This window comes from Schistocerca piceifrons, chromosome 7 (genome assembly GCF_021461385.2).
Source record: "Schistocerca piceifrons isolate TAMUIC-IGC-003096 chromosome 7, iqSchPice1.1, whole genome shotgun sequence".
Classification (NCBI taxonomy): domain Eukaryota; kingdom Metazoa; phylum Arthropoda; class Insecta; order Orthoptera; family Acrididae; genus Schistocerca; species Schistocerca piceifrons.
The window spans coordinates 290379126-290389486 of record NC_060144.1 but is presented as its reverse complement, the minus strand read 5'-3'; positions in this window follow the sequence as shown (position 1 = coordinate 290389486).

The following is a 10361-nucleotide window of genomic DNA, read 5'->3' as shown; positions in this document are numbered from 1 at the left end:
TAAGCTACTACAAACAGCATAGTGAACGCATTATTGTGGCCAAGATAGATACAAAGCCCACGCCTACCACAGTAGTACAGGTTTATATGCTAACTAGCTCTGCAGATGACGAAGAAATTGAAGAAATGTATGATGAAATAAAAGAAATTATTCAGATAGTGAAGGAAGACGAAAATTTAATAGTCATGGGGGACTGGAATTCGTCAGTAGGAAAAGGGACAGAAGGAAACGTAGTAGGTGAATATGGATTGGGGGTAAGAAACGAAAGAGGAAGCCGCCTGGCAGAATTTTGCACAGAGCACAACTTAATCATAGCTAACACTTGGTTCAAGAATCATAAAAGAAGGTTGTATACATGGAAGAATCCTGGAGATACTGACAGGTTTCAGATTGATTATATAATGGTAAGACAATCTATTGGTTATGCACTGTAGACTAAAACTGAAGAAACTGCAAAAAGGTGGGAATTTAAGGAGATGGGACCTGGATAAACTGAAAGAACCATAGGTTGTACAGAGTTTCAGGGAGAGCATAAGGGAACAATTGACAGGAACGGGGGAAAGAAATACTGTAGAAGAAGAATGGGTAGCTTTGAAGAATGAAATAGTGAAGGCAGCAGAGGATCAAGTAGGTAAAAAGACGAGGGCTAATAGAAATCCTTGGGTAACAGAAGAAATACAAACAGAAGGAATACAAACGTCTCAAAAATGAGATCGACAGGAAGTGCAAAATGGCTAAGCAGGGATGGCTGGAGGACAAATGTAAGGATGTAGAGGCTTATCTCACTAGGGGTAAGATAGATACTGCCTACAGGAAAATTAAAGAGACGTTTGAAGAAAACAGAACCAGTTGTATGAATATCAAGAGCAAAGAAGGGAAAGCAGAAAGGTGGAAGGAGTATATACAGGGTCTATACAAGGGCGATGTATTTGAGGTCAATATTTTGGAAATGGAAGAGGTGTAGATGAAGATGAAATGGGAGATAACATACTGCGAAGAATTTGACAGAGCACTGAAAGACCTGCGTCGAAACAAGGCCCCGGGAGTAGACAACATTCCATTAGAACTACTGACAGCCTTGGGAGAGCCAGTCCTGACAAAACTCTACCATCTGGTGAGCAAGATGTATGAGACAGGCGAAATACCCTCAGACTTCAAGAAGAATATAATAATTCCAATCCCAAAGAAAGCAGGTGTTGACAGATGTGAAAATTACCGAACTATCAGTTTAATAAGTCACAGCTGTAAAATACTAACGCGAATTCTTTACAGAAGAATGGAAAATGTAGTAGAAACTGACCTCGGGGAAGATCAGTTAGGATTCCGTAGAAATATGGGAACACGTGTGGCAATACTGACCCTACGACTTAACTTAGAAGCTAGATTAAGAAAAGGCAAACCTACGTTTCTAGCATTTGTAGACTTAGAGAAAGCTTTTGACAATATTGCCTGGAATACTCTCTTTCAAATTCTGAAGGTGGCAGGGGTAAACTACCGGGAACGAAAGGCTATTTACAATTTGTACAGAAACCAGATGGCAGTTATAAGGGTCGAGGGACAAGAAAGGGAAGCAGTGTTTGGGAAGGGAGTGAGACAGGGTTGTAGCCTCTCCCCGATGTTATTCAATCTGTATGATTGAGCAAGCAGTGAAGGAAACAAAAGAAAAATTCGGAGTAGGTATTCAAATACATGAAGAAGTAATAAAAACTTTGAGGTTCACCGATGACATTGTAATTCTGTATGAGACAGCAAAGGACTTGGAAGAGCAGTTGAACGAAGTGGACAGTGTCTTGAAAGGGGGATATAAGATGAACATCAACAAAAGCAAAACGAGGATAATGGAATGAAGTCGAATTAAGTCGGCTGGTGCTGAGGGAATTAGATTAGGAAATGAAACACTTAGAGTAGTAAAGGAGTATTGCTATTTGGGGGGCAAAATAACTGAAGATGGTCGAAATAGAGAGGATGGCAAGGAAATCGTTTCTGAAGAAGAGAAATTTGTTAACATCGAGTATAGATTTAAGTGTCAATAAGTCGTTTTTGAAAGTATTTGTATGGAGTGTAGCCATGTATGGAAGAGAAACATGGACGATAAATATTTTGGTCAAGAAGAGAATAGAAGCTTTCGAAATGTGGTGCTACAGAAGAATGCTGAAGATTAGATGGGTAGATCACATAACTAATGAGGAAGTATTGAATAGGATTGAGGCACAACTTGACTAGAAGAAGGGATCGGTTGGCAGGTCATGTTCTGAGGCATCAAGGGATCACCAGTTTAGTATTGGAGGGCAGCGTGGAGGGTAAAAATCGTAGTGGGAGACCAAGAGATGAATACACTAAGCAGATTCAGATGGATGTAGGTTGCAGTACGTACTGGGAGATGAAGAAGCTTGCACAGGATAGAGTAGCTTGGAGAGCTGCATCAAACCAGTCTCTGGACTGAAGACCACAACAACAACAACAGTTCCAGAGACATTTTTCAGTCTCAAATATCTATGTTGTATGTATGCAAACTGGAACGACGAACGAAGACTGGTACTGAGGGCGGGATTCGGAACGGTATCTCCTGCTCTCTAGGCAGATGTGCTAACCGCTACGCCATCCAGGTATAGTGATTTGCACAACTGCACGGATAACCCTAGCACGCCTCACCCTCACTCCAAATTCCCATTCACGTCTCAGCCCGCTTGTGTTTCCCCTAAACTCAAACACCATTGCCTGGGATCCCCAACTATACTGATATAATACCTCAGCATCGACTGAAACGGGAATCATGCCTATAACCCAGGCATGGTCGGTTGGTTGATTGGTTTGAGGGGAGGAGGCAAATGAGGCCATCGATCTAATCGGACTACGGAGGAATGGGGAAGGAAGTCCGCTGTGCCCTTTCAACGGAACCATCCCGGCATTTGCCTGAAGCGATTTAGGGAAATCACGGAGAACCTAAGTCAGGATGGCCGGTCGCGGGATTGAATCGTCGTCCTCCCGAATGCCAGTCCAGTGTGCTAACCACTACGCCACCTCGCTCGGTCCCTTGCATGGTTCTTGAATCAGATAAAATTATATAGTTCAGGAGACCTTTCCAAATCTCAAACAAAACGTGAATGTGAATTTGTATTGATGAACGTGACATGCTATGGTAGTCCATGCAATCTCACAGAGTCACTGTGTCTTGTGAACAGTTCGAATCCCAACCTGGGTGCAAATTTTCATTTATTGTTTCAGACAGCATAGGTACATCCCAAATGTACCATGGGATCGAGCTAATCAGCCAAAGTGGTCACAACATCCTTAGCAGTATTGCAACATTGTAGAGTAACCATGGGGCCAATGGAATTCCGTAATATGGCTGCCCAAATCATAATCTAATACCCGCCATGTTTCACTCTTGGGACGCACACTAGGCCAGAAGTTGGTAATAGTTTGACACAACACTCATCCGATTAACTGACTCTCTCCCATTGCTGCATAGTCATGGTTATATGACTTAGACTTCAAGTTTTCCTGTTTCGGACAATGATTGGCTGACACGATGATTCAACAAAAATTTTCGTTGGCGCTGCGACTTAGCATGTTTTTCTTCCGCTTTCTCTGTATGCGGTTTCAATCTGCGTTTCGATGCATCTTGAAACTCCAAACAACTTGGGCACCGCCAGTACAGAAGCACCCACTAAACGAGAAACAACAATATGCCCACTTTGAATTTACCTAGCTCCGATATAACCCACTCACAACAACACAGAAAATTGTTCTGACAACGATGGACACTTAAGACGTATCTGAGGTATTGAACAAGTGCCGACCGGGTCAACAGTAACAGTGTAACCTGCAGACTTGGGTAGCATGTTCATTTACGCTGAAGCGAGCATTTTTTGCGCTGTTTCCATAATTTCGGCCAACCCCTGTACATTCGATGATAACAAATTCCTCCTCTTCGGAAATTACTTTCTTGTACTTTCCACTCTGTATTTTATATCCTCTCTTCTTCGGCCATTTGGTTTATTGGGCGAGCCAAATAGCAGAACTCGTCTACAACTTCCAGTGCTTCAGTTCTTAACGTAATTCCATCAGCGCCGTCAGATTTGATTGCTTTACATTCAGATACCCTTATTTTACTGTTGTTAATGTTCGTCTGAAATACAGTTTTTAAGACGATATCTGTTGGTTACAACTGCTCTTCCACGCCGTTTGCCATCGCAGACAGAATTGCAAGGTCATAAACGCCTCTGAAGTTTTATTTCTTCTCCCTGATCTGTTGCACCTTTCCAAACATCCCCTTGCTACCCTTCACAGCTTGCAAGCCTCCGTCTCTCCTTTCTCCACTGATAATGGAGAGAAGAGTGGGGAGTTGAAGCTGTAAAGGGAGATCATGGTTTGACGACGATCGAGAGAGCCCGTCGTCATGCAGCCACCTGGGCAGTATGTGACGTTTGGTCTGTGTGAACTGCAGACATCATCGCCACCGGTTCGCGAACCAACGAACGCCGCCTGTCAGCCAACCCCGGGCAGCCAACACACACCAGCAGCCCGCCCCTGCTCTCCAGTTGCCACTCCTTACGTCGACCCTATGAAGCCACGAGTGGCATCTCCATCACCGTCGATAAATCACCCCTCTGGAGCATCACTCCAGTGCGTAGACAGCTAGTCCTTTTCTGATAATTACCATACGACATGGCCTGCAAATGCAACGCCGAAATGTTACGTGAAGAAGGACGCGCACCGCGATCACTTTACTAACCGAAAGAAATAATTAAACACTTGTTCTTGTCTTGGAGGAATCCAGTTGTATGATTAAATGTGAGACTGAGTACACGTCTTCCATAGGTCTGTCTCCTGCTTCTACACACGTCTCCCCTGCCTCACAAACCAGCTAAAGACAATAAAACGCCTACAGGAAGAGTCGAACCCACCCTGACAAGCAAAAGATACTCATGTTTAGCTTAGATTTTCTCACAAGTGTCCCAGACCGGCTTGGTCAATTATACTTAGTATCAGAATCTAGGTCGTTGGAAACTGATGGATCAACGGCGACCAAGAAGATGCGGCACACCACTGATTCCACAGGGACAGTAAGATATGTAAGTAGTAGCAGTACCTTTTTCCTTTACTAGTGCGATACTATACTTCCTTCGACTGGATCATTCATTACTTTTTCCTGCACTGTCGGGATTGGATACCGCTGCGGAGTTCAGTAAGGGAGCAAGGGCCGAACACCAGTAATACGCAGAATTGCAGTTTGTCTGGACACATCGCTCCTTGCACTGAGTCAGATCTTGTAGTATGAAGGGTTTACCGTGAAATCCAATGCAGACAGTTTGCTTGACGTGCGAGAAATCATGGGCGCCCTGAAAACTTTTGTAATTTCGTAAGGATAAACCAGAAGAGGAATATGGATTTTTTATTGTATACAGGGTGAGTCATGTGGGACGCAACACGTCTTTTATTTGGTGAACTGTTACACAAATCGAAACGCGGTTTGCGGCGAATGTTAGAGGGTCGAGGGACACGTATGTTTTTATTTGGTTAATTTTAGAGCTGGTATCAATTGAGATATTGAAGTAAGTACATTATTTACAGGGAACCGTACAGTATTTACAAGTACATTCGATAGTTCTTGGAAGACAATTAACGTGATGGTGACGTTGAAATATTTCGTAAAAACATTCGAGAAAAGTCCTAGAATGTGAGAGCACAGTGGGTCGAATTGCCATTTGCGGAGCAAATGCTACTAAGCTGTCGTTTCGGGCCAGGCTGTGTAGTAGTATACCGTAAGGTATGCCTGCGCTACGAGAATAAAGCGTTATTTCAACTTGATCCAACTTACGACGTAGATGCAGGTTCACCTATGAATATTTTATATGGAAATACAACGTAAGCAACATTGTACATTATCGCAATTGCTGAGGTCATGGGTTCCTAAGCTTACGCAGAACCTAATCTAACTGAAACAAACTTACGCTAAGGACAACACGCACATCCATGCCCGAGGGAGGACTCGAACTTCCGACGGAAGGAGTCGCGCGGACCGTGACAAGATGCCGAAGACCGCGCGGCTACCCGCGCAGGCTTATTTGTGTATCCTCCCAGATTAACGAGAGCTCAAACAGAGAAATCAGCTGTTCTTTCTTCAAAAATAAAGAGTTCTTATACGCTGGAAAAAGCAACTACTGTATTAAAATTGTAAATGCTAGAAGAAAGATTGGCGTGGCTGTGTGCTTCTTAGATGTAAAATACATGCTGCCAGACAACTGTCTGTATTTACACTGCTCTAAATTATATCATGTAAGATACATTCATTGAACTAAACATTCGTTAAACGTGCGTTGGTGACCACCTGTCCATCACTAAATAAATATTTTTCTTAACGAGACGTTGTTTCATGCTGAACGCAAGGGCGTAATGGCAGTTTTACCAGTTACGTGCAATACGCGCTGTCGATTTACTTGACACTGCAGTGCAATTTCGTACACACGTAAATGAAATGAATAGTTTACTAACAGTGATCTGGTAATTACCCAAATCATAAATTTTGTCTTCCAAGAAAATAACTTTATCATTTAAGAATGTGTTCGAAATGTTGACCATGGCCTGAAACGCAAATTTGCAATTGCCGTTCGAAAGGATATGAACAGATGTAATTACAGTGAATGATATGGCTAAACCACCCACTGGCAGTTCAGCGACACACATCGTCTGGCGTAGTTTGAGCTTCTTTGAGCGCTTTGCAAAGAAAGATATAAAGAAGAATCAAATCGTGGGACTTTGCAGGCTATTTAACAACGGAATTTAGTCCTATCCGAAGTCCAGGATATTTCTCATTCAGTATTTGCGTTGCAACACGGGAGGAGTGAACTGAACAACGGTCGTATTGCAGCCACTGACGAATATCCAGTGGTACCTCTTCCACAAGTACCGGGAGAAACTTCGTCAGGAAGCGTGCGTACGAATGTCTATTTAGAACGCCTGAGATGAAGTAAGGTCCCACAATGTAATTTACTATTTTGCCGCACCATACGTTCACGGTCCAAGGCCGTTGATGTTGTACCTGACGAATCCAGCCTGTATTTTCGGCTGACCAGTGGTTCCTGCTATGCATATTTACATTAGCGTGGACAGTAAACGTTGCTTCATCGGTAAACAGCACTCGATGGAAAATTGTAGGCCTTTCTCTCAGTTCCTGAAGTACAAACCAACAAAAATTTATACGACATTCGAAATCACGGTCATCGAGTGCCTGATGAAAATGACAGATGATAGGGATGGAAATTCTGTCGACGCAGGATGCCGGCCGAAGTGGCCGTGCGGTTAAAGGCGCTGCAGTCTGGAACCGCAAGACCGCTACGGTCGCAGGTTCGAATCCTGCCTCGGGCGTGGATGTTTGTGATGTCCTTAGGTTAGATAGGTTTAACTAGTTCTAAGTTCTAGGGGACTAATAACCTCAGCAGTTGAGTCCCATAGTGCTCAGAGCCATTTGAACCATTTTTGACGCAGGATGCGAATGCCACTCGTCTGGCTGATTCCACATTCCTTGGCAGTATGTCTGGTACCATTGGACGTATTCATCAGCACGTAGCTACAACAGCTTCTTCGTGGTCTCTGTAACTTGCCGTCTTCCTTCTTATCCTCAAAAAATGGCTCTGCGCACTATGGGACTTAACATCTGAGGTCATCAGTCCCCTAGAACTTAGAACTACTTAAACCTAACTAACTTAAGGACATCACACACGTCCATGACCGAGGCATGATTCGAACCTGCAACCGTAGCGGTCTCGCGGTTCCAGACTGAAGCGCCTAGAACCTCTCGGCCACACCGCGTGGCCCTTCTTGTCCTCCTTGTGACGTTTAATCAGCCTGTCCGCGCAAGCGTCTTTAATAATTCGTGTAGTTGCATGGCGCGTCCGACACTGACCATCCGGACAGACAGCCCTAAACCGCTATCCTGGTTTTACGGAATTTCTTTTGCACTCACCATATAAAAGTAGTACATCCAACTTCTCCTCCTTGGTGTACATGCCTGCACGCGATGAACTTTCAAAAAGAAATGAGTGGCCTGTAGAGCAAACAAGTAAACAGGCAAATGTGTTGACACTCTGACACATCGTCGCACGAGAGTTCTGCTTGGCGGTATTTGCACCGCTAATGCCGACTGCAGCCACCGTGTTTTCAAATTCTACCACATTTCTCCAATTTTTTACGACAAGTTTCAATGTCAACATTAACAAATGCAATATCACTGTAATTTTATTCTCAAGAGTTATCGAACACGTTATATAAACTATACGGTTTCATTTAAAAAAGAAAAACGCACTTGCTTCAGCATCTCCGTTGATACCATCGCTAAAAACAGTAACCAAACAAAAAAAAGTTCCGTCAATGCTCTAACATTAGCCGAAATCCGCAAATCGATATGTGTAACCGTTCACGAAATAAAGGTGGTTTCATCTCTTATGTGACTCGCCCTGCTTATGAATTTGTATTGATTAAATGTTTTAGGACGAGAAACATCGTTAAGAGCAATCCTCATATTAGTAATAAGAAATATCTATAATGTAGGTTTTAAGGTCATGGCTAAGCCAGAATCATTGGGTGACGTACGAGTCGTGCTCCGGTAGTCTAATGGTACTAAAGGTACGGCGATCATTCACGATGAGCGGGAAATGTGGGTTCGAATCCCCGTTCTGCACAAATTTTCATGGTTGTTAACTCATTATGCAGCTGATGATTGTTCGTATTCACAACTGAGAATTCATTTCATGTATTTCACCTACACTGTAGTCGGTGCAGTGCCTGCTGCTTCGGACATGCATGCATATCCAAAAGGACATTGCGTCGTAATTTGGAATAGCACAGACAGTGTACTACAGTATTTATCCTCCGTCGCCGGGCAACCGACTTTCACGGAAAAATGTCTCTCCTCTACGGGAATATTCATAGTGGATACATGAATACAGATTTTTAGACATATGGCTGACGAAACATGAAATTCTGGATTCGGACGTGAGTCGTGGTCGGATGGCAAAATGGATTAATCCCGTGATTAGCGCAAAATCCAGGATCGAGTCAGGGTTCTGCAAAAAGTTTCGTCGTCGTCATTCCGGTTGTGCAGCTGATGGTTGATCATATTCACAGTTGCGACTTAATTTCATGTATGTTTACTTCTAATAAAGTGCAACTGTTTCCGTGGTAAATTTGAGTGTTTTATGTTGAATAATAGGGTCTCTGTCTGTTATTCCTCGTCTTTCCTGGACGATATTTGGACTGAGTGACTCGCAGTCTTCTTCAGGTGCTGTCTTATACTCATTCCAGAGTGGAATCTGTCCGGTATTTATGCCTATGTTGTGCTAGGCGCTCCCTCTGCGGTCCGCGCTGCGTCAGCCGACCAATAGCAGCGACTATAACGTTTTCTTCTAGTCACGGCTTTTCAGCACTCTGTGCGCTTGTTTTATTTTGTTCGGACTCACGACCTACGTAAACTATTTCTTTTTCTGCGAAAATGGCATTGCATCGGTGGGAAGCCATATATCAATGATGTACGATATTCTATCGATTGTTAGACTCAAAGATGTTTTCGAGTACACTGAGAGTGCAACAATGTATTTGCAGCTGTGCTCTGGTTTCACTTCCTTTTGACGATATGAACTATTCACCGTGTTTGAGTATGACCGGCTGCTCGTTTTATGGAACTTTATTTTTTCACGGCTAACTATTATTTCAGTTCTGTACTGTTGTTTGTGTTAATATGAAAATCTCAGACTATCGGCAGCACAATGGCCCACAAAGGCGAAAAGAAGTCGTGTGGATGATGCAGGTGTATGTATAGTTTACCCGTGTTGTTGGGGCGATCTCGTGTTGTAATTTATAATATTAGAAGCTGAGATCGCTTAATATGAAATATTTTATGTTACAACTAATTTCAACGATATCCGTCTATTATCCACAGATTCTCAGATCTCCCAGAAATATAATTACACATTAATCTCGTCGAAGTACTCAGGACTTGTTCCTATTATAAAACCGGAGCTCAACACGGATACATATTTAAGAAAGCAATGTGGAGTTGTAACATTATAATTGGAGCACTTTATCAGTAAGTCAACAAGAATAGTGGGTATATATATGTCTGGGGAATACAAGAATCAGGCTGACGGCAACCGAGACCTTACTCTACTGTCTTCTAGGAAGCAGGCAGTCGGACAAAAATCATTCAAAAATAACTACGCTTTGACCGGACAACGTGGCTTGTTAATGGCCGTATCTTCACAGAGCTAGGTTCTCGGCACGGCGCTTGAAACATCATCACATACCGCATAGGACACGGCTAGCGGAGAAACGTGCGGACGCCGACGGCCAGGCGTCTGTTT